Source organism: Periplaneta americana, chromosome 17 (assembly GCF_040183065.1).
Source record: "Periplaneta americana isolate PAMFEO1 chromosome 17, P.americana_PAMFEO1_priV1, whole genome shotgun sequence".
Lineage (NCBI taxonomy): Eukaryota > Metazoa > Arthropoda > Insecta > Blattodea > Blattidae > Periplaneta > Periplaneta americana.
Window position 1 is genome coordinate 97,505,801 of NC_091133.1, and position 27,444 is coordinate 97,533,244.

Sequence of the window (27,444 nt, forward strand, 5' to 3'; positions counted from 1 at the left end):
ACAATCTAGTGCTGCCATCTTCCGTTATTGATCCTGAAACTATAGCTCGAAATCGCAAAATTTCCGTTATGCTTAAAATCGATGAGCTCCGTTTGGAACTTATTGTAGTATAAGGTATGTAGGCTTAATATTTTTAAACATACGTTTTTGTTGTATAATGTGAGCGAGTGATAGGGTTCCGGTAAACTTTTTTCCAGAAAAAAAAGCACTGTATATATATATATATATATATATATATATATTGGCGAATAGTGAAATTAAGGCGCTGGATGCAATAACAGCTTAAGTTGAAAACCCATGTTTTGAGAAAAACAATGTCAAAGGTTTATTTATTTATTTATTTATTTGTTTATTTGTTTTTGTTTGTTTTTGCTTGCTTGCTTGTTAGAATGACAAGTACATAGATAACTTATCTTTGACCTAAACACAACCTGAAGATTAAAGCAATGTACTGTAACTTGACACAACTTAAAATTAAATCTAATAAAGGAACTAAACAAAATCCTTAAAGAACTAAAAACTCAACAGAGGCACGAGGCTTCTCGCTTCCCAGTATCTGGCACATTCTGTTAAAGATTTATAACAATGAAGAAAATGTAATAGTACATATACTAGCATCATTGGTTTTGTATATCATTTGAGACTATAAATTATTCAAATCCAATATCAGTTATAATAATTTTAACACAACCCATTTTTAAACATTTGTAAATAAAGTATTGCAAACTTGAGTCGTTATTGCATAGAAAGTCCGATACTTCTTAAATTAGAGTACTTAGGCATTAAAACATGTAGAACAGTTTTATTCCACCAACTACACAAACTTATTGAATGAAAGCTCGCCTTCCCTCTCTTTCACATACGTCAGACTCTAACCGGCCAATAGGAATTTATGTCGGAAAAATAAAGGAAAAAGTTGGCGCTGTCAGTACTATGGCAGCAATGCGAACCCTGTCGGTGGTGTAGCAAGCAAGTAGATCTGCTGAGACATCGAGCTCGGCTCATGCTACTACTGTTACTATCAGTGATACTATTTCTACTATTGCTACCATTGTCGTTTCTGTTATTAATACTACTATTATTGCTGCCACCACCACCACCACCACCACCACCACCACCACCACCACCACCACCACCACCACCACTCTCCTTAAAATTATAACAGGAGACGGCTGCATCTTTCGTTTCATTCTTAATCTCATTTTAAAAGATTCGACAGACAGTGAAGATGAAGAAACATTCAAGATTATATATTACAGTTATATGAACATTAATAAATATAATATAATTATTAAAGAAATTAGTAATAGTCAGACATGTTTCGGAGATGCTTCTCCATCTTCAGTGACTATTTACCACGACGGATGGTTCAGGTGATGGAACCCGTTGTTGCTTGGCTTAAAGGAGACAACAACGCGGTTCGATCACCTGAACCATCCGTCGCGCGTCGTGGTAAATAGTCACTGAAGATGGAGAAGCATCTCGGAAACATGTCTGACTATTACTAATTTCTTTAATAATTATATTATATTTATTAATGTTCATAAAACCTAGTAACGCCGCACTTCGATTATTGTGACGTTTTGTTAAGTGACCTAAGTTCTGAACTGTCAGTCAAGTTACAGCGAGCTCAGAACATGTGCGTCAGATACGTGTGCAACATCCGACGGCATGATCACATATCACCGTCCTTCGCAAGTCTCTCGTGGCTCCGACTTAAAGAACGTAGAACTTTACACTCTTTGTCTTTACTCTTTCGAATTCTGCACACTTCAACACCAAATTACCTTTCGTCTCGTTTCTCTTATCTATACTCTAACCACGACGTAAATACCAGATCACTTATCTGTGGCACGCTAAGTATACCTCTTCATAGAACATCTTGTTATTCATCATCTTTTACAATATACACCTCGCGTCAATGGAATTCCTTGTCACAAAGTATTAGGGGCTGCAAGACAACAAACACCTTTAAGAACAGCTTAAAAGATAACCTTATTAGCATTTCACTCCAATCATACTGATTTAAACTATCACTGACTACATTGTTACTTTTTTCTTTAGACATCATCCTGATTGTGCTGTATTTTAATTGTCTCGTAATAATCTCTTTCTATTATCTAATATTATTTGAAATATATTAACATTCTATGTATTTTAGTTTAATTCTGCTACACAGTTTATTTCAGTGTTTAATTAATAGTTCATAGTATTTTGTTGTTTAATTTGTAAATAACTTTTGTATACATGTAACTCTCATCTAAATCAAATTGTTGGATTCTTTGTAAGTTCATGCATATGTATATACACTTTTTGCTGGTTGAGTGGAAGAGAAGGTCTTACGGCCTTAACTCTGCCAGCTAAAATAAATTATTATTATTATTATTATTATTATTATTATTATTATTATTATTATTATTATTATTATTATTATTATAACTGTAATATATAGTCTTTAATGTTTCTTATCAAATCTATGAACACTGTATAATTGACCTAACATGTGTGTTTTATCTTTATATAGTAGAGAAGAAGTTTACCATCGCATGTTGCAGAAGTTCCTGACTTCACTTCACTCAGTATAGTAATTTATTAATGATACCACAGCCAGAAATGTCACAGACAGACTGCGAAAGTTGAGAAACTAGTTGGTGTCTGGAACACTAAATTTAATTCTCCGATGTTACGTCTGAGGTCATTTCTTCTATTTGTCAAGTTTCAGAACCATTTGTTTACTGTTCTACATACTGCAACATGTTGATGATGTCTTATAGTTTAGAGATGCTGGAAATCTGCATATTCATAAAAATTTTGGAACCGAAATTTATTCATAAATATCTTTTGTCTTCGGTCTGATGTCATCCGACGATGTGATCACATATCACCGTCCTTCGCAAGTCTTTTGTGGCTCCGACTTGAACGTAGAACTTTACACTCTTTGACTTTACTCTTTCGAATTCTGCATACCTCAACACCAAATTATCTTTCGTCTCGTTTTTCTTATCTATACTCTAACCACGACGTAAATACCAGATCACTTATCTGTGGTGCGTTAAGTATACCTTTTCATAGAACATCTCGTTATTCATAATCTTCTACAATATCCACCTCGCGAGAATGGAATTCCCTATCACAAAGTAGTAGGGGCCGCAAGACAATAAACACTTTTAAAAACAGATTAAAAGATAACCTTTTTAGCATTTCACTCCAATCATACTGACTTAAACTATCACTGGCTACATTGTTACTCCTTCCTTTAGACATGCATCCTGATAGTGCTGTATTTTCAAAATTGTCTCACAATAATGTCTTTCTATTATGTAACATTATTTGAAATATATTAACTTTCTACATATTTTAGCTTAATTCTGAAACATAGTTTGTATTTCAGTGTTTAATTAATAGTTCATAGTATTTTGTTGTTTCATTCGTAAATAACTCTTGTACAGCCTACATGTAACTCTTATCTAAATCAAATTGTTGAATTCTTTGTAAGTTCATACATATATCTGTATAGGGTACTTTTTGCTGGTTGAGTGGAAGAGAAGGCCTTACGGCCTTAACTCTGCCAGCTAAAATAAATCATTATTATTATTATTATTATTATTATTATTATTATTATTATTTTTATTTTATTTTTATTATGCCTATTATTATTATTATTATTATTATTATTACTATTATATTTATACGCTAATATAACAAATTTTATAACAGAATATTGATTCTAAATACTTTGGGACTTATAAGTTACTAATTTAAGAGTTTAATTAATACTAAATCGTGTCACAACTGGTTTCTTTTTGGCAGAAAATTGGAAGATTATTTAAATAAAAGTAAAAGAAACATTCTAAGCTGTATTTAGAACATATTTTTCTGTCTTACAATTTAAAATGATAGATATATTTTGTAGGGGACTTGCTTACAATATTTATCCTTGTACAAAATTTTAAAAAGAGTTTCCACCTGAAGTTCCTTTGCAAGAGGCGAAACAGTTCTTTAAATAGAGTCTGCGGGTGCAATTCACACAGTGGCACAGATGAAATATGAATGTAAGTGGAGTGGATTTACACGTCGGATTTTAATTTTAATCAAACAGAATATGTAATGCAGGTACTCACGGCTGCATTTTTAAATCTCGGAAAGAGTAGAACTCCATAAGGGTGCCAACATGCAGTGAGGTTTGTTGAGTTTGATAATTGCTCTGCTTGATGATGCCATTCCGAAGAACGACTAGCTGCGAAAACGAAGGATTTGGTTTCTATTGAGGTGTAGCGACATATCATCGCTTTTGGCCTTATCATCTTTGAATGGCTGTCCGTGATCTGTTCTTGTAGTGTTGTTATGGCACATGCAGACACATTCTCTACTTTAATGTATAATTGGGGATAATATCCAGTTTTCGTTCTAGTGCTGCTTCATATTTTCATTCGGGTTTCTGCCGATTCTTTATTTATGTATTTGTTAATAGTAATAAATGCAATAAAACCCGTCTATAACGTAATTTCAGAACTAATTTATTTCCGTTTTATAGAGGTTTCCGCTGGATATAAGTGAGGACTTAATTACCACATATTTGAAATTTAAAATTATTGTAAAGACATGTAGCTCAAGTATTTTCCGATGCTTCTGACATCAGTGATACAGAAATTTATAACATAATATGCCTAAATATGCAGGGTGTTACAGAAGTGATGGTAAAAAATTTAGGGATGAGAAGTAAAAACGATGGGCCCACTAGCGAGCCAAACAACTGCCTCACTGTTCCCATCCCATTTCCTTCTAAGTGTGAGATGATATTTAAACAGACGATATGGTGAACGGTGGATAGGTAGAGGAGGACCTGTACCTAGTTTACCGGATTTAAATCGTTTGAATTTTTGTGTATGGGATTATGCAAAAAGCCTAGTTTGCACAACAGACCACCAACCTGAAGAATTTCAGCATCGGATTGTAGATGCCTTCCAGTAAATGAAGAATGAACTAGGGCTGCTCGAGAGCATTCTTGGGTCTTTGCGGAGAAGACTAGACATATGCATTCAAGTGCATGGTCAGCATTTTGAACACCTGCTGTAAAATTCTTCAGTTAATATGTTCATATTGTACTGTAACTTGTTTATCCACAATCTTGACTATTGTTCGCACAAAAAATCTTTTTGTTTGTTCAGTCGCATTTCTGTGCTGTTGAAGCCAACAATGTGAATTTTACTGTCTCGTGATTGATAAATTAAATAAAATTGTCACTAGTTTTTGTAGGAATTAGTGCTTAGTATTCAGCGGGTCCCAACCAGCATAAAATGACATTATCTCGTAAATAGTTAATTTTCGGGCCAACACTTTACTCTAACTTTCTTACTTCTCATTTATAAATTGTTACCATCACTTTTGAAACACCCTGTACTCAGATTTGTTCATCTAGTTTTCAGATCAAAGAAAGTTCAAACTCATACAAAACTAAATACATATCAAATTTTTGGTAAAACAGTACTTATATATGGAAGTGAGGCATGGGCAATTAGGTAACAAAATGAAAGTCGATTTACAAGAGCTGGAATGAAATTCTTTAGGACTGCTGGCTATACTTAATATGATCAGAAAACAAATCACGAAATTTTACACAAACTATAAATAACTCCAAAAGCTGAGTATTTAAAGAATTACAGGCCAAATTGGCTTCAAAATGTGAACAGAATTGATAGATCCAGGAGACCACAACAAATTCTTCGTTACTTTCACCGTGTGACAAGATCTTTGGGAAGAACATATAAGAGATGGAAGGAGACAGTTACGGGTCACTAGGTCCAACGCGGGAAAGTTTGATAATGATGGTGATGGTAATGTCTAAATACACAACATAGTTAGGCAATACTGTGCGAATTTAACATACAAACAACTACAAAAATTAAATCAATGTACTGTATAATAACACTAGCATGCGAATTTAAGCTTCGTGTTCGTTGCCTAAAGTGTATGTGATTTTATATAATATCGATGTACTGGATCCTAATTTTAAATCCGTTTACTTCTATCACGTCAGGTTTTTTGCGAAATCATTTTAAATATATTGTATAATTACGTGAATTTCATCACAAACGTTTTCATTTCGCTTTTTATTTCAATTGCAAAAACAATGTTTAAAAAACACAACTTGCTGAAATCATGTATAAGTTATGATTTTTCATACGTGTCGCTAGAGTGTTTTTGCTTTGTTTTGCCTTGTTTATTTCGCTATTGGATGTATAAATGAGCACAATGTATCACGCAAAAAATTACACCACTTGCTTCTTAGTTGAGAAAGTCCTCCTGTTCCTCTTTTTGTTATGGTTGGTTTCTGGTATTTCTCGCTTTACCATCCAACAATAATCAGAAAGCATGCTGATGCTTCAGCGTCGCTGGTACCTCCTTTCGAACTCCTGTAGACCCTTGTGAAATCGTTCGTCTTGCTCTTCTCTCAAAAATCCTAGATTTTCGGAGAAATAATCTAGATGAGAAAACAGAACATGAATTTTGATACTCATGTTACAACCAAGTTCCTTGTGTGCTTCAAGTATGTTAACCACAATATTTCTGAAATTAGGATCCTTGTTGTTAGCAAGAAATTTTGAAACAACTTCACAGAAAGGTATCCATGCTGCTTTCTCCTTTTTCATCCATGGTGTAATCATCCTGATAGTGCTGTATTTTCAAAATTGTATCATAATAATCTCTTTCTGTAATCTAGTATTATTTGAAATATATTAACATTCTATGTATTTTAGCTTAATTCTCCTACACAGTTTATTTCAGTGTTTAATTAATAGTTCATAGTGTTTTGTTGTTTAATTCGTAAATAACTCTTGTATACATGTAACCCTCATCTAAATCAAATTGTTGAATTCTTTGTAAGTTCATGCATATGTATATATACTTTTTGCTGGTTGAGTGGAAGAGAAGGCCTTACGGCCTTAACTCTGCCAGCTAAAGTAAAACATTATTATTATTATTATTATTATTATTATTATTATTATTATTATTATTATTATTATTATTATTATTATTATTATAAATGCTTCATGAGACATCACTTTTCTTATATCACGACCATTAAATATGCCTTCTTTCAATTTTTCTTCAGATAGTAATGAAAATTTCTCACATATATACTTGAAACAGTCTCCTTCCTTATTTAAAGACTTTACAAACTGTTTTATTAAGCTTCATTAAGCCAAGCTTAATATGGAGAGGTGGCAGTACAACTTTAGAAGGACTCACAACACGCAAAGACCTCTTGGAACGTCCTTAACAGAATTTTTAATCGACTCGTACCTGTTTTAAAGTAATGGAATAGTAATACCTACTTCAGGGTTTGTGCACTGTAATTGTCAGCTTCAAATATCCAAATAACTCTTTCCATCATTATTCAGATGAAATGTACTAATTTTTTTCCATAACGATTGCAGAAATGAATTACGTCATGCTAACTGCAATTAGGACTCAAATGCTGCGGAATAATTAGTTTCGTTTTTAACTTGTTTGCAAGGAAAACTTTACAGGCTTCTTTTTATCACAAATATATCATTATGCAACAATAGCAAATGTTGACATTGTATGAATTAAAAAGGGAAGCAATAAATAACGGGAAATTTTTGCTTTCTGAGCTGTTGCATTCCTGATATAACAGCAGTATGAATAATTACATTCCACATGAACTACTAAGCTAATCTGCATTTCATAGATAATAGTTAATTAGTCCATACAAAGCAAGCATGTTAGTTTATCAAACTAAAGTATGGCAAAAATTAAAAGTACTGGCAGGCGTGACGTGTGGTTATTTATTCAGCTCACTGAAAAGTTAACGACAATAAAAATACAACGAAATGGGGAAAATCTATCCAACGTTTATACCGACTTGTTTAAATTTACGTAAAGTCAATATTGTTTCATTTATCTGTCATAAAACATACAAACTCTGGGGCTATTGATACATACATACATACATATACCCATGAAGTCTGCAAACTGTAACTCGAATAGTTTTTATATGGAAATTGTCGGCAGCCACTGTACATAAATTTCAGTTGAGATCAGATGCTCCACATTACCAGTGTTAAAAACATAATGTTCTTTAAGTATATTAATTTCTGAAAGTACTCGACATTTTTCCATTAGCATTTCACTGCTGATTATGTCCAATCTTAAAAGTGCTAGAATCTTGAATAATTTTAAGGGAAAAATTGTTCCGGGGCCGGGTATCAATCCCGGGACCTCTGGTTGAACGTACCAGCGCTCTGCCAACTGAGCTACCCGGGAACTCCACCCGACACCGTCTCAACTTTTCCCTTTATATCCACACAACTCGCCTGGGCTGACGAAACGCCAGAGACCCACATCGAGTGCACACAATCTCTGTGCGACTTGGCCCCGAAACAATTTTTCCCTTGAGATTATTCAAATCTACTTTACAGGGAGCTTTACCCGAAAGACTAGATTTGCATAATATATACGTCACTGTGTACGTTAACAGAAAACCACAATTCCAAGTCACACAGAGATTGTGTGCACTCGATGTGGGTCTCTGGCGTTTCGTCAGCCCATGCGAGTTGTGTGGATATAAAGGGAAAAGTTGAGACGGTGTCGGGTGGCTCAGTTGGCAGAGCGCTGGTACGTTCAACCAGAGGTCCCGGGATCGATACCCGGCCCCGAAACAATTTTCCCCTTGAAATTATTGAAATCTGCTTTACAGGGAGCTTTAACTGAGAGACTAGATTTGCTAGAATCTTGTTAAGAAAGCCAACGGTCTGTTGGTAGGGCAGCCAGTTTTTCCAATGATGTACGGTACATGTTTCCCGCTAAATAATAAATGGAACTCAGATGGCAGTACGAAACTTGAAATATCCCTCTTTCGAATGGCCGTAATGTCATGTCTGCCTATTCTATACTTACTTAGCCTACTTACAAATGGCTTTTAAGGAACCCGCAGGTTCATTGCCGCCCCCATATAAACCCGCCATTGGTCTCTATCCTGAGCAAGATTAATCCAGCCTCTACTACCATAACCCACCTCCATCAAATACATTTTAATATTATCCTCCCATCTACATCTCGGCCTCTCCAAAGGTCTTTTTCCCTCCGGTCTCCCAACTAACACTCTATATGCATTTCTGGATTCACCCATACGTGCTACATCGCCTGCCCGTCTCAAACGCCTGAATTTAAAGTTCCTAATTATGTCAGGTGAAGAATACAATGCATGCAGTTCTGCGTTGTGTAACTTTCTCCATTCTCCTGTAACTTCATCCCTCTTAGCCCCAAATATTTCCTAATAACCTTATTCTCAAACACCCTTAATCTCTGATCCCCTCTCAAAGTGAGAGTCCAAGTTTCACAACCGTAAAGAACAACCGGTAATATAACTGTTTTATAAATTCTAACATTCAGATTTTTTCACAGCAGACTAGATGACAAAAGCTTCTCAACCGAATAATGACAGGCATATCCCATATTTATTCTGCGTATTTCCTCCCGAGTGTCATTTATATTTGTTACTGTTGCTGCAAGATATTTGAATTTTTCCACCTCTTTTATGTTTCCATTTCGTACAATATTCTGGTCGCGAGACATAATCACCTCTTTCAATACTAGAAAAAATATTATATAATCGTCTAATAATTTGAGGGCATAGTGTAATTTAGTAGAGGAGAAGCAGGTAATATGGGATTGGGTTGTAAAATTTGACACCGCTGTTTTTCTGAAATTAGAGGTGCTATCTGTTACGTACAGTAGCATATTTTTCTCCTTTGGTAGTCTTTGTCAACAATGGCATGGGGATCAAGTTCATTACGCCAGTGTTGCAAGTTTTTGCAGAGGATGCTTTTCTCGGCTGTTACGCAGTGGCAAATTAAGGTAAATATATTATCTTTATGCGTAAAAAGAAGTAGTAGATATAGATTTGAATTGTCCAACATCATGGAAATCAAATGTCATTGTAAATTAAATGTATCCACTGTTTTATATTATGGTATGAGTCGTGTTATTATGGGACAGGATTGCCCCGTATTACAACATTACTTTTCCTGTGAGAAAATTAAATGTTCAGGACAAAAATACTCTTACAACCTTCTAATATGTGTGTAAGCTACTGATAAACATGCATGAAAGATGCTGAGGAAGGAACTAGGGTATTCACTTATGGAAAACAAAGAACTTCATATTTTTTTTATATAACTATCAAGACATTGACTTCCATATGAATTCTGTGTCTAATATGTTACCAGTATACATGTCATATGCATTGTATGTGATTCCGTGCTTAATTATTATAATTTACGCAGACGATTTGTCTAACCCATATTGCAGCCTTATTTTCTTGAAGTCCAATTATGTGGCACAAGTACTTTTTAAAACATAACACCTGATTCCTTGATATAGGCCTAATCATGTTATGAATTTGCACACATGAGGAGAAATGATTATTCCTATAAGGCAGGGATGTCGAACAGCGCTCTCCAACTGTGAAACGATTAGAAGTGTTCCCTACCGTAGCTGAGCTGAAACGACAGTCAGCTCGCAGTAGCAGTGTTCTGTACGCAGTGTGTTTATCAACTCTGGCGGCTGGTATGGATATGGATCGACGATTCAATAGTGAGTGGACAGATAAATATTTATCTTAAAGGACGGAAAGGCACATTGCTCAATATGTAGAAAAGAACTTGGATACATTAGCCATCATGATATTATAAGGCATTTTAATTCTACACGTAATGCTGAAGCTTATGGACCAGAAAAGTTATCCGGTTTCACTAGTGAAAAGGCTGTAGAAGAATTAAAATCAAGATTGAATTCAGAAAACCTTCCACCACCATCATCATCATCATCATCATCATCATCATCATCATCATCGGGTGTTAGTAGAATAAGCTTGGTTCGCGCTAGCTACAAAATTTGTAAAATTATTGCAACGGCTTCAAAGTTATTTACTGACGGAGAATTTGTGAAAGGCTGTCTCATAGCTGTTGCAAAAGGGATATGTCCGGAATACGTTAATGATTTTAAATCTATATGTTTGTCTCGTAATATTGTTGCAGAACGCATATCAGAAATGGGAGATAACTTGGAGGAACAACTGATAGCAAGAATGAAAACTTTCTCTTATTAATCACTACAGCTCTTGATGAAAGTACCGACCGAAAAGATACGGTGCAGCTAGCTACAGTATATTCATAAGGAGTGTCCATTCAAATTTCAATGTTCATGGAGATCTTGTAGATGTCATTTCACTAAAGATCGAACTCGAGGAGGAGATATTTTTGAATCTGTAACAAAAACTATGAACAAATTTCAAGTCACGCTAAAAGTAATTAATTTTATACTTCAAAATAGTTCACGTTTCTGAACTTGAAGTTGCACTGCTACAACACATACACACAAAGTTGATATTTTAAACACGATATTAACATTATTATTATGATTTATTTCCGTCACTAACGAACAACATTCATGAAATGACCCAGTAGATAAAACATCATCATCATCATCATAATTCATCCTCATGTAGGCTACATTCTTTGTTTATCACAGTTCATCAAGTGCAAATCTAAACTGAGTTCCTAATGAATTGGTAAGATGTATCAAAGTTACCAAAGTACCAGCCGCCGCAGTTTCGCTTTTGTTTACCATCATTCGGCCGGACTGCCTGCTACCTGTGTTCAACCTTTGCACGATAAGGGAGGAGTGAAGGCTCTGCAGTTCACAGCTCGGGAGCGCTGTTCGACATCCCTGCTATAAGGGATTACCTCAAATCCCATTTTTAACTTCGTTGTTTTCAAATTAGAAACTGTGGAAAAAGACTGTCCCATATTACCACCTTCTCCTCTATCATTTGTAATACAATTGTAAAACCACCCTCATTTGCCTCAGATATAGGACTGGACCAACGAGGATATCCTGCTGTTCATCTAAATAAAACGCGAGAAATTGCCAAATACTTCAGTAAAGAACAATGCAGTTAATTTCGCAACAGCGAACCTCAAGAATGAAGAGTACTATAATATGAATTGAATGTGCACGCATCCGGGCTTCGTGCATTCCTTCCTGTGAGACGATAATTACCGGATAGTCTCGCCGTGGATTATCTAGACGTATTAGGAAGTGCTGGAACAGAACTATTGTTTCAGAAAGGTGGCAGGAAGCCGAGCTCAGTTTGTCTCGCAGATGAGCCGTGCGGCTGCATCCATACAATGGACGTTTATCCACGGTTCAGATGCGTCACTAGCGAAGAGAAGGGAGCTAATGGTTTTCAAATGCATTAATGGATATTTATATAGCAAATTGGACTGTGTTGTGTTTTCCTCTCTCTTAGATGGGGAGATATCCTCCCCTCCGTTTTTCATTGTTTTTGACTCCCCTAACGGTTGTCATTTTCTCCCCTTATTTTCAGACCCCATAACAGGGGCCTCATTCAGAATGCTTCTTTCTAGATTAGCTACGTGAGGGGAGGGAAGTTTTTTTTTTTTTCGTGTTTCTAAGGAAAATTTGTTATGTACTTACATGCGACATCACACTAAACGTTTTTCAATAATAATCTCTCTACCCTTATCTACGGGGTTTTATACCCTGTTTTATTTATTAAGGCGACATGTAAATATCTACAACCCCTGCGCTATACAATGTAGCAGAATTTTCTAACTACCCTTCAAAAGTAAATTTATGACAGCAGAAGTATCATACACACACAGGCGCTGCGTTGTGCAGTTAACGCACGTACAGCGTGGCAGATGTCTGCAGACGTGAGAGGTTTTCTTTTCTTTGCCCTAACGTTGACAATCACGCCGCTAACCGCCTCGGTACAATCTGTCACTGTACAGTGTACGTTCTTCATCAAGATACATTCGCAGGCGTCACTAATATCCACAACGTGACCAACATTGCAGAAAAGTGAACGATAATCTTAGAAATTACTCTTTATTAATAACTAGGGCTAGGTTAGTTATGCATTAAAAAGTGAAAAAAATAATCCATGTTAAATCTTTCGTACACTACTTTCAACACTTGAATATAAATAATTGATTAAATGGCGATCTTACTCCTGTTAATTATGTAAGCATGTGTGGCTTACAGCTGTTTCGGTGTTACTTGACACCATCCTCAGAGCCTACAAGATCTCGGCGCTATCTCAACTTCGCTGCCTGTTGTGTGGGTGCGTTCGTGTCATGAAGAGTTGTGTCAAATAGTGTGTGTGTTCTGAAATTGATCTGTGTGTTGATAATTTACCGAACACATAACTAATGCTAACCACACATACAATAACATAAATACAGACATGGAAATCCTACACATACAACCCAAAAACCAAAAACTCAACACACTAGAACAATATGAAATATACGGACACATTAAAACACACCCTAATCAAATTCTCAACACACAGATCAATTTCAGAACACACACACTATTTGACACAACTCTTCATCACACGAACGCACCCACACAACAGGCAGCGAAGTTGAGATAGCGTCGAGATCTTGTAGGCTCTAAGGATGGTGTCAAGTAACACCGAAACAGCTGTAAGCCACATATGATTACATAATTAACAGGAGTAAGGTCGCCATTTAATCAATTATTTGTGAAAAAAAATATATATATACCCTATAATTATGCGATTTAAGACTTCCCGAAAATGATGAAATAATAAAAAAAATCAGAATCATATATTTGTTGTCATTTTTGACAATCAAAATCTAAGCTACCAAATACCAGAAGCATAATATTATGAACCTCACCTGACTTAGTGGAGTAGAACTGCTATTGTGGTAGATATAAGCCAACTTAATTCTACCCATTATAGTGTATACCAGTCAGTCATAATTTAAAAAATTTGAAAATAAATGATTTTCTGTTGCTTCTAAAAATTGATTTTGTCTGAGAAAATGTTCAGCTACCACTGACATTACTGACGTATACTTAAAGTTTATTTTATAACAATGACGATGTTTCTCCAATGACCGACAGTAGAAGCTCAAAGAATGTCTAACCGATTGCTGCTGGTCCTGTTATGAGGTACCTATTAACTTAAACATAGTATAACAATGAAATTATGTTTAGTTATCATTATTTATTATTTTAATTAATTAAATTAATGAGTAATAACCAGAGCTAGGAGTTGGTACCAAAACTGTTAAGTTGTATGAGCTTGGACTATATCTCTACCGCATGAAAAGAAATAGTGCAGCTTTCAATGTAAGTGAACCAGAACGACAAACATGAGCTGCCGATTGGAAGCCAAACATCTGATCCAATCGTCCACAGCAGTGGCCGGCAGATGCTGCAGTTATGACGTAAGAGCCAGTCAGGCCTCAAGAGCTTGGAAGAGCGAGCAGTTGAGTCGTATTACTGTTATCACGTACCAGCGCAGTGGCATCAGTGCAGCAATGATACGACAGTTCTTGGAGATAAATAGATGGAATCACATTCCTGTATTTTGCTAGGGAATAACTACTCTGTGGCCATGATGGCAACATTCTTGGCAAATTCCCCTTCATTAAAAGAACGCATGTTCTTTGCAATAACTAGTGAAATCCTATATCTTAAGCCTTAAGTTTACCATTGATTCACTGACAGTGTGTTCCCCAGCTTCACTTAACAATTTATCTTTCAATTGCTGCACTAGTAGACTATTTGTCGATATTCTCCCACATATTTGCCATAATCATTTGTGTGGCATAGAGAATAATGGCATTGTATATTGCATTTCTTTACATGCTGAAACAGCTTGCCACAAATCAAACACTTCGCCATTCCTCCATACTCCATAACACAGTTTGATCTCGACAAAGCATTTAACTTGGGCACGGTAGTAACACAAAGTAATGGTGTGTTTCAAATTTTGAAATATACTTTGCATACTACTCACCAAGTTAGGGCCTATATAGTTCAATCTGTATATTGTGTAGGAAAATGTCTGTTAAAAACACTTGAACTGTTTTCAAGTTTCCGAGTACACAAAGTGTTGTAGTACTGCTTAAATTATTTATTTCTGTATTTGTATATTTATAGCAGTTTCGGAGCCTCATTTACATAATGCGAACGCTTCTGCAGCTGGCTGTATTATGAATTTCATATTATTATAAGCATATTAAATTTGATTACAAACCAAAATATTTTGTTACATTGATTTATCACGGTTGTACAGTTTTGTTTTCGTACAAATGTATTGTAATTGTGCTGTTCCCATACTACCTCAGACGAATGGATCGCGCTCTGTCAGTGCATAGGCGCCGTACCACCACTGTTCAGATGAACCTTCTCTCCTCGCTGTGCTCAGTATGCAGAGATTGCCGAGCAAAGAGCGTGGCGGCTCCGTGGTATGACGTCACAGAGCACGGAATATGCCGGTCACTGGTCCACAGCTTTAGAACAAGAAATTAATAAATAATAATGTAAAAAGAGAATAATTTGTAATTATAAACTTGGTAAATCCCAATCTAAAATAATTTAACGATACACACACACACACACACACACAGTATACAGTTATGATTCTAGCCTCATTATAACAATTAACAATGGACATTTTCATTTTATCAAAAGAAATACTCCTTTTATGTTCAGAAAAAAAAACAATATTTCTACTCTGAAAATATTCGTTTTGTGTCACAAGACGTTACTCGTTATCCACGACGTTACTACTGGAGCAAATCTGAAATATGATAGAGATGAACAGGTTTACTGGTTAACAGCGAAATATTATCACAAATGCAGCTTAACTCTAGAACATCACATTTAATAAATCATCAATTGTTATATTATAAAAAAAAAACAAAACACTTCAGCACATCAAAATCCACCAGCGTTAAAAATGTGTTCAAAATTCAATGAAATTTGTTAAACACGTACTAAACATTAGTTTGTAGCCTTGTACTGTATAAAATTATATTTAAGTGCTTGACGTAGGGAAAATGAAAATGCGTTAATAAGTCAGACAGTTGGTTCACTTCCCCTTCGGGTGTCCGCCTCCCTCCATAGGTGCTATGCACGTTGCAGGTTACACAGTGGCTCGGCGCACGATCACATTTTCGCCACGGCTGCCTTAGACTATAAAATAACAATTAGGCCTCGGATTTTTAGAACCTTAACTTTCAGGCACGTAAATGACTGGAGACGTATGAAAAGTGTGCATAATTTACGTCGAAGTGTCTTGTTTTCTTGCCGTCGAACCATGAAAACAAATGTCAAGTCGCGATCAACTGCTCTGACTTGAAACTGTGGTGTTAGAGCAGCCTTTCCGTCAATGCGTTGTGGAGTCGAATCGGTAATGGCATTCCGAGACACACAAAGGATCGCATATGTGGGAAAGAAGCTTCCGATTCATAGTTTAATTTCAGCAGGAGTGTGAGTCATCACTTCCTTGCGAGTAATATGTAGCAGCTTCGGCCTCAAAATGATGTAATGTCTTCCAAGGGAGCTGAATGTTCTGATGGAATGAACATGGTTTGAGGGTGCGAAAGAGAGAGGCGCGAAGTGGGAGGGGGCGGTTTGAGGGGGGGGAGGCTCGGGTCCAACCCGGAGCGACCGCCACCACTTTTCACACCAGCCACTAGAGCATTGAGTGGCGCTGGAATCGTTTTCCCTGACAAGAGTTATGTTTCCCTTGGGTATTCCCGCTTCTGCTACAAGCTACAGTAGCGCCAACACGGCGAGGAAGAGAATTAGAAGAGGATAGAAGAGAGATGCGGCCTTAAGATCAGAAAATGCAAGGAAATGTCTCAAGAATGTGAGATGCCGGACACAAGCGAGCAGATTCAACGGCTTCAGTGTCGGACTGTTCCTCGGCTCACCTTCGATCTAATGGATTGATTTGTATGCAAACGATTTGAGCGAAAGAGACATGTTGGCACTATGGATGATGTCTATGTTGTCACACTGTGCAGAGAGGTTTGAAACTTCGTAAGCGCCTTAAAGAGAAACCGAAAGTTAAGAATTATAAACAAACATTTTCAATCTTAAATTTTGTACAGTCAATTTCAGAAATTTACTATAAACAAACTAAAACATTGTTAATATTGTTGACATATGTTTAACAAATGTAATAGTCTTTTCTATAATTTTTTATGAAATACCATAATGTATGTTCTTCTTTGCAAAGTAATTTTATAAAACCACTTCGCTTTTTAACTTGAGGTACTTTTTTATTTTTCAACTTTTATTTCATTTAATGTAATATAAATTGCAGAGGGAGGATATGGGGAAAACTTTGCTAATTGAAGCGGTAAGATCAATAACCACTGAAGTCCATTTACACAAGTTTCGAGAAAAACGCAAAAAAAACTTTTTTTTATTTCTTACCTAATTATTATTTTTTGCACGTAATATTTCTGGTTATTTAATTGAAATTGAAATTTGTTTATCTCTCACTATGAGAAAGGAACATAGGTTAAGGGTGTTTGAGATGAAGGTGCTTAGGAAAATATTTGGGGCTGAAAGGGATGAAGTTACAGGAGAATGGAGAAAGTTACACAACACAAAACTGCACGCATTGTACTCTTCACCTGACATAATTAGGAACATTAAATCCGACGTTTGAGATGGGCAGGGCATGTAGCACGTATGGGCGAATCCTGAAATGCATATAGAGTGTTAGTTGGGAGGCCGGAGGGAAAAAGACCTTTAGGGAGGCCGAGACGTAGATGGGAAGATAATATGAAAATGGATTTGAGGGAGGTGGAATATGATGAAAGAGAATGGATTAATCTTGCCCAATGGCGGGCTTACGTGAGGGCGGCAATGAACCGCCGGGTTCCTTAAAGGCCAGTAAGTAAGTAATATTTCTGGTTGTTTTAGAGATCAAGACAAAGCAGTATACCAGATTTTAAAGTCGTAACACTTATGGAAATATCCAAAATTTAATTTCGTATTTGCAAAAAATGAATGACCAGAACTGGTCTGTAATGATTATTGATCTCACCGCTCCAATTTTTGGTCAAAAAAATTTTTTTGCTTTGGAAATGATGTTTGGTGCTTTACACTTTGACGAAGATTTTAAGATCTTACTGCGGTTTTGTCATTAATTACACCATCTTTAAGGCTGCTCTTATTAATTTCTAAATGAATATAAACTTGTAAACTCATTTTTCCGTCTTTTTTTTTCTTTTGCCCAATTCTCTGCATTCACATTGCTAAGGATTCCACACATTATACACCAAGAAGCTAAAATATTTACTTCATGTTTTTTAAAGAACACTTAACAAAGTTAAGTTGGCATTTTTCAAAACTAAAATAATTGTTTAATAAAAAATAAAATATGTGCATGAATTTTGTAAATGTTATAAACTTCAATGCGAATAAGTTTATATAATTTTCCGTGTTTTTACATGACGAAAAAAGGTCAATGGTATTTTAAAACAAATTCAGATATCATCATCATCATAATAATCATCAGATTCATGATAGGTCGATATGACCTGTTCCCTCCATATAGGGAACATTTACAATTCATCTTCCTATCTTCTTCTTGGGCGTCCCTAATTTTTTCGATCTCTAGGAGTGTAGTTTATAATTTTTTTGGGCCAGCCTTTGATGGTCCATTCGTAAGACGTGTTCCTGCCATCTATTGTTGTTATACAGTATATCCTTTCATTGATATTAAATATTTGCAGTTTATTTCTGATATCTTCACTTTTTTCTCTCATCTCGCAGCGTACAGTATATCCAGCTTTTCTCTTCAGAAATCTCATTTTCGCTGCTTCAATTTTCCTTTTATCTGCTCTGTTCAATGCCCAGATTTCCATAAATTATTATTATAAAATTTCATCCGTACGACTTTTCTTGTTTTATTCATTAGTGTTCTCCTTATGGTGTCACATGTAAGCTGGAATTTGTTTAATACTCATAAGTCCTATAGGAAATTCAGATATGAGACTTAAAATTTTGGGGAAGGGAAAAAATTGTGAATATAGGCCAGTTAATATTTTGTTTAGGGTTCGCTTATTCGCGGATGATTGTATGGTATACAGGGAAATAAAAAGTCATGAAGATATTACTCTTCTCCAGAATGACCTCAATAGAATAAACGATTGGGCAATAACCAACAAAATGAAAATAAATTCTCTAAAGAGCAAAGCCATCGGCTTTACAAGGAAAAGAAATAAAATAGTCGCATCGTATACGTTAGGGGGTGAAACCATTCCGGAAGTTAACAAATGTAAATACCTCGGAATAACATTTATTAGCGATCTCGGCTGGGGGGAACACGTTACAGACACAGCGGGAAAAGCATGGGGAGCGTTACACTTTGTGATGAGGGTACTAAGAAAAGGTTCTGATAAATCCAAAGAGATTGCATATAAATCACTAGTACGTCCAGTAATGGAATATGGTGCTGCATGTTGGGATCCTTACAGATTAGAACATATTAAGACACTGGAAAAGATTCAAAAAACGGGCTCTAAGTGTTGTCGGAAAAATTCACCATTAAAATGGGACACACTCACGGACCGGAGAACGCGAATTCGATTATGCGCACTGTTCAAAACATACAGAGGTGAGCCTGCCTGGAGAGAAATAAAAATAAGTTGCAGCCGACAAATTACTCTTCAAGGAACGACCACTCATATAAATTGAGGGAAAGAAGGCAGAGGACGGACACTGGAAAGTTGTCTTTTCTCAATCGTACTATCAGGGACTGGAATGCTTTACCTGCAGACTTACTAAAGGCTTTACCAACAACCAAAAATGTATTTAAAAATAGGCTTAAGGACCTTACTAATAGACGGTAATTATACATAGTATTTAAAGGGTGTAAATGATATGTTGTTATTGAAGTGTTGTATCAGTGAAGAATTATGTTGTGTTAGTGAAGTGTGTTGTATCAGTGAAGAAGTATGCCGTGTCAGTGAAGTGTGCTGTGTAAGTGAAACGTGTTCCTGTCAGTGAAGCTTTATAGTTCATAGTGACAGTGCGAAGAATTTGAACAGTGAAATGTTTTTGAAGTGTTAGTGAAATCAGGATAGAATCAGTGAAATGTGTCGTAGTTCCAGTGCAGTGAGTGAGTTGACAGCGAAATGAGTGTAATTTGAAAGGTACTTGTGCAGATATGAACATATCATACTCGTGGGTTTTAGTTCGATCTTAGTTTTAAGATACAAATTAGATTTATTTCAAATGTTATTTTAAGTGATCGTTTCATTTAATTTAGTATATTCCCTGTTATTATTATTATTATTATTATTATTATTATTATTATTATTAATTATTGTTAGCATTAATTATTAGTATTATCATTAATTATATTTTAATTAATAAGTTTATTATTGTCATTATTGAGTGTAATTATTTACCACTGCCACCGGGTATATACCCACTGCAGTGAGAATAAATACGTACATACATACTATATTATTTTACGTAATTTACTACAAAGGTAATTAATGTGTTGATTCCATTTTAAATGACTATCGAAAATTATTTAAGTTTCATGTTTATTGATTCAGTATTTTAAGAATTATTTAAATAAAAAATACATAATTTGTAGAGGCCTACTTTAATATTCTCAGGTGCCTAAACAGTCATATTTAATAAAGTTGTACGGCCCTAATATCGACACAAAGATTATATTTCTCCGTATCAGTATACAACCTATCGTGTGAAACGCATTTCAGTTGTTTATACACTTCCTTGCTATTCCATTAATATCCGTTTCTATGTCGGGTTCATTTTCTACTACTACTATGGAACCGTATTCGTGAGCTATTGTTAAATCAAATTTCAGCTGAATATTCGGAAAAAAAAATCAATTAAAACTTAGCATTTCCGAATCCCTTTTCGGACTCAAAGGAATTGTGTTTTGGATAATGGAACACAAGCAGTGCTCTATTTTTGTTTCATAGTGAAATATAGACTTTCTGTGAACAAAAGATATTGATTTCCTCAAAACTTCACCGTTGCAAAGCATTTCAAATTAGAAAAACCATTGAATGCATTCATCTATAACTGAACAATACCAGCGGCTGAGTTCGTATGTGGCGAGATCAGACGTCCTCGACAGTTTCACAGGTGGTATTTTTATCTCTTGCAATGCGCTGCTACAAATTTATTTAAGACACTCTGAGCAAGTCACATCGGACAGCGTTCTCGTAGTCTACTTTATCAAGTCTGCTACATTACAGTTTTTATTCCTCACTTCAGTCTATGTAATGTCTCGCCAAAGTTACTGTAACATGTGAAAGATTTAGCAAATTCTCGATTCCACTGGCATAAAGGAAGATAATATAATGGAATACAAATTAGGTACCTAGGTCTCGTCCGATGCCTTGTGCAACTTTAAAACTGTTACTAGTATATATACATAAAAACTTGTTTCATGTGATATCATGAATATTGTTCGTAGATTCAGACATTTTAAATGTAAATATACATGAATCGATGATTGCAGAAAGGATTTAAATGTAAATATATATGAATAGATGATTGCAGAAAGGATTTAAATGTAAATATATAATTATGAATATGAATAGATGATTGCAGAAAGGATTTAAATGTAAATATATATGAATAGATGATTGCAGAAAGGATTTAAATGTAAATATATAATTATGAATATGAATAGATGATTGCAGAAAGGATTTAAATGTAAATATATATGAATAGATGATTGCAGAAAGGATTTAAATGTAAATATATAATTATGAATATGAATAGATGATTGCAGAAAGGATTTAAATGTAAATATATAATTATGAATATGAATAGATGATTGCAGAAAGGATTTAAATGTAAATATATATGAATAGATGATTGCAGAAAGGATTTAAATGTAAATATATATGAATCGATGATTGCAGAAAGGATTTAAATGTAAATATATATGAATAGATGATTGCAGCAGTGGCGGCTCCTGCATATTTCTTAAGGGGAGGAAAGAAGTTAACAGCAGGAAATGACACCTTCTTGAATGAAACATGCTACAAATTAGCCTACATGCATACATGTAAGACCACGTAGTGTTGGGGTTTGCCTTCCCTTCTGTATAGCAATAATCTGTTCTTGTAAACTGAGTTTCCTAAATTGTCCAAAATATATTATGTTTTCACTTCCATTCATTGTTGAATAATTGCACAAATTAACAATTACAAGGAAATTCACAACCTCGTAGCATTTTTCGAGCACACTACAGCATCACACGCGTTGGAAGAGACTAGCTACTAACTCGTAACCGGAACCGTTTTACGGAAATGGAAATGGGAATGGGAAATAATCTGAGGAAAGCGAGAACACTGCACCCACCCACGTGGTCTGTGTTGCCACATGTACAACTGTCAAAAAAAAAAGTGGCCGCACTCGTGAACAGCGAATATTTTCAAAGTCCACTTCGGGTCGCGGCGATGTTACACGATGCATGTGCTTGTACAAGCAGTTCCCGAACTATGAAAGTGTTCCACGTCTGCGCCTCGTAGGCCAGCGGTAGAGTGCTTGTTTAATGATTCAAAGGTTGTGGGTTCGGGCCTTTTTTCAAGTTTTCATTTTATTTTTTAATCGTTCTTCAGCGATATAAATGCTATTCAAATTATCATTTATATTCAGTTATCGTTCTTTATGGATATCACGTTATTTATATTTTGTTATCGTTTTTTAGAGATATGAATAAAATTCAAGTCATCATTTGTATTCTGTTATCGTTTTATAACGATATGAAAAACAATTATTATTATTGTATCTCCAATGGTGGTTAGCCCTATTTTACATATGTAGTATGTTAGGGCTATAGTTTCATACACAAAAAAGATAAGCATAAAGAGAAATAGGAAAGAAAATTAAATTAGATTACGCGATGTAAACAAAACATAAACAAACCGTAAATTAGGCATTGCGATTGCAAAATAAATATCAGGTATCAATTTGAAACATACAAAAATATTAACAACACACATACGTAACACTTCTATAACACAAATACGCAGCCTTCCGTACCATACATCATAAATTAATACACAATAGTCACACAGACACAATCAAACTATAATTACGACATTGCGACGACATCAAGCATCACATAACTGACTCACATACATAACAAATCAAGCATCCGTTGCAACACATACACTTCAACATAGTAACCACACTTTTAAAAGTTACAAATTTGGCTCCAAGAAGAATAAATAGGACACTGTTACTAATTACTATTCTTCTACAATTTCTTAAATATATCTGTAATAAATCTGTGAAATTCCGATATGAATAATATTCACATTTTTTATATTGTTATCGTTCTTTAGCGATATAGATAATATTCAAGTTATCATTTTATATCCTGTTTTCCTTCATTAGCATTATAAAATAATATTCAAGTTATTTATATTGTTATTGTTCTTTCGCAATATAAATAATCTGTATTTTATGTAAGTAATTAGTATAACACAAATAACCATCTTTCTTTGTAAAATAGGTTATTTTATTTAGATAATTAAATAAGTATTATATAATATCTTATATTAATTCAACAAACCGATATTTATCATTTATATTCTGTTATCGTTCTTTAGTGATACTGTATAAATAATATTCTAGTTATTTATATTGTAATCGTTCTTTAGCGATATAAATAACATAAATTTAATATTAGGTTTGGAAAAATCCAGTTGCATAATACTGGTATTAGTTTTTCTTTTTGTATTATTACATTATACTATCTTGAACCACAATAAAATGAAAAGGAATAACGAGGAATTGAACCTGAGACGTTGACATCTAAATATCGACGTTCGTCCGCTGAGCTACGAAGGCAAAAGTGTGGAAACATTTTCGGAAAAATTGATCCAATCACACTCTAAGATTTTCTGATGATTCGTAGAAGCTAGTCCAGTATGCGGGGGGCAAAGGCTAATTGAGATTTCCCGGTCTCTGATCGGGTCAAACAGCTTGATAGAATTAATATTTAACCCTTGCCGTGACTTTCGGTGAAGTCCGGAGGGCCCAATTAGTCAAATCCACTCACCTCATCTCCATGCTTGGGTCCCCTGGAATTTAATAAGATTCGAAAGAGATAGTGGTGTGCGGAAAGCAACGGGATGTTACCGCATTTAGGCCTATCCTTCCCAAGAAAAACTGCAAACATGAACAAAGGAAGCTTTTAATAGAAGAAGAAGGATATTCTGCGGACCTCTGGAAAAAGAACTAAGGAAGAGACTAGTGAAGTGCTTTGTGTGGAGTGTGGCATTGTATGGGGAAGGAACATGGACATTATGACGAAATGAAGAGAAACGAATTGAAGCATTTGAAATGTGGATGTGGTGAAGAACGGTGCGTGTGAAGTGGACAGACAGAATAAGAAATAAAATTGTGTTTGAAAAAGTGAGTGAAGAAAGAATGATGCTGAAACTGATTAGAAAGAGAAAAAGGAATTGGTTGGGTCTCTGGTTGAAAAGAATAATAGACGACATTAGGATATGTGGATCATATGCGGAGACTAAGAGGAAGGCAGAAAATAGGAAAGATTGGAGATTGCTGGGTTTGCAATGAAAGACCTGCCCATGGACAGAACACTTATGTATGTATGTTCAGAATGCCTGGAATATCGTGTCTAAGAACAGTCGCTATTTGCAAAGACTCGATTCCATGCCCACTCGACTGCAAGATGATCGAGATAAGAGGAAGATAGACTAAATATTGAATTGTGGCTGTTCGTTATGTTTTTTGAACGCTTAATTGTTTGAATGTTTTAAGGCCGACGCCAGTAAATTTGTTTTGTTTATGCCACGAAAGATATTTTTATTGAGAATAAATTTTTTTTCTTTCCATTTGCAGCCACAATATCATAATGATAAAGTCATGGCATAATATATTAATGAACCTGATGTTAATTACTAAAATAATCGTAAAAGAGAAAGGATCCATTATGTATAGTTTGTCTCTCTCAAAAACATAACAAAAAAGAACATAAAAAGCACGAGGTTGTACTCGAACGCAGGACCTCATGAATAAGAGGCCTGAACGCTACCATTACGCTATCGAATCACAGAGAGAATACTTCAATTATAACTGTAGATATCAGGCAGCGTGGTCCAACAACATGTAACATCGCCTGTCTCCGAATTATAGCGAAGATACCCGAAGGGAACTTTGTTCCAGGAGAGCGGCCACTTTTTCTTTTGACAGCTGTACATTTTACAAGTTCAGTATCACATGCTTTTGAAGAATGTCAGTTCTTGTAAAGTCATACTATCATTATTGTTCAAAGTTGCCGGTGGCCGATTAATTTTTTATGTTAAAATGATGTAGTTTGGAGTACCTACTTTCAGTTTCAAATATATTTGTACAAAACTGACAACTTGGCTGTTGCCCTGTCTAGTAAACAATGAATAGAAGTGAATTTCAGGGGCCAACTACGTAGAACTACTTCTTCTTTGTTTTACATAAACCCGACTTTAACTTTCAAATATCCACGAAAGTTTCAAACCATGAATAGTAGCCTATATAAAGTGCAATGAATAATATTTTTGATTTATAATTAAAAAAAGTTTACATGGTGTCTTTCATAGCGTTGCGTTAAAACTGTTTTTGTTATGTCTCCTCCTAGATGTGTTATACAGTAGTCCGGTTGAATGCAGCATCGTTAGATGGCAGCGGTAGCGAGCTTGCTGCATGACCAGTCGGTTTCTATATTTCCCGCCCATGCGCTGATTCAGAGGAGGATCTCCTCCCTCTCCGTTCATTTACTTGCTTTAAAACTCTGCTTCTTTCTCTGGCCACTAGTGCGCTGTTGTCTATATGTGTTAACTGCAGTAAAGGAGAAATGGAGTGCCTTTCCTCCACACAGACAATCTCACATCTTTCTCACAGTTTTCTACAGCACATGAGCGCGCGTCGTTTCAAACTCGATTAACCGAGTTTTTCTTATAGCTGCGAACTTAAAAATTATCGAATCTTCCTCGAATTTCAAGGCACATATTTCATTTGGTATTTACTTTCAAAAGAAGAAAATATGAGGAGGACGTTCCTCCCTTTCCTCCCCCGAGGAACCGCCACTAGATTGCAGAAAGGATTTAAATGTAAATATATATGAATCGATGATTGCAGAAAGGATTTAAATGTAAATATATATGAATCGATGATTGCAGAAAGGATTTAAATGTAAATATATATGAATCGATGATTGCAGAAAGGATTTAAATGTAAATATATAATTATGAATATGAATCGATGATTGCAGAAAGGATTTAAATGTGTAATATATGAATCGATGATTGCAGAAAGGATTTAAATGTAAATATATATAAATCGATGGTTCCAGAAAGAATTTAAATGTAAATATATACGAATCGTTGATTGCAGAAAGGATTTAAGTCCAGAAAACTTACTTTTGAAAAAAAAAAAAAAAACAAAAAACAAAAAAAAAAAGTTTTGCGTTTTCTGGGTCACATTAAAATAATTTAGTTTTTATATCTTTAAAAGTATACATATATGCTCACTGACTGAACATTAAATAAAACAAATTTCATTTGCAGTTTATGTGTTATTAATTTTTTACAAGTGTTGGACTTATGTCCTTTCTGTAATCAATAGATATTAACAGTTTTAACTGCTTAGTTTATTAATTATGTTAGTAAAACTACATGACATATGCAATAAGAATTGAATTCAAGTAGAATAGAATAGAATGTTTTATTTTCGCTGTCAGAGTTAAGCCTATAAGGCCTTCTCTCCTAGTCAATCAGCTTTAATCAATATAATAATGACATACATATTTAAATTATGAATATTTACAGTAGGGCATACACTTAAACGATTGTCCAGCAGTATTATTCATTTAAGTTTTAATGACTAGTTCATATTTATTTAAACTGAGATAAAATCTATAAAAAGTAATAACTCAATTTATGAACTAACGTAATTAAAATAAGTCTATATGCAATATGTAAAGAATTATAATTAAGTTGAGATAGCTAGTTGGTTAAAATGATGAGAATTAATTTTATAGAAGTTTACTAGAACTATGTTATAGGAAGCAAAATATAAATCTAAAATATATGAGATTTTGCCATTAGAGATTTTGTAGTCTATTCGAAGAAATTAATGGTAATAAACTAATAATAAGAATAGGCAGATGTTAGTTTCATTATTATTAACAAATATATATTAATCAATAATTAATCTGTTAAGCAAGAATTTATGTAATTTGATCAAAATGAAGTTATTATCCAGCAGCTCCTTATATCACTCGGAAGCGAGTTCCAATTACTAGCAACTGTAACTGTATAGGATGAAGAATATAAAGATGTCTCGTGGTAAGATATAATGGATAAATTATGATGAGATCTGGTACTTAGCTGATGATATGCGGATAAATTTTGAAAACAATGCTTGGGATAGCGGTGCGCAAAATTTGAAGTAAGAGAATCAGAGAATGGAGGGCTCGTCGTTCGCTTAGCCTTAAAGGGAATTATAAATAAATATTTTATCTTAAATTTTGTACAGTCA

General features: G+C 34.8%; 1 protein-coding gene across 1 annotated transcript in view; it reads left to right on the forward strand.

Annotated features, from left to right (window-relative positions):
- LOC138693295 (cell adhesion molecule 2-like) overlaps nucleotides 1-27,444 on the forward strand; it is a 677,576-nt gene that overhangs the window by 222,953 nt on the left and 427,179 nt on the right. The window lies entirely within an intron of this gene.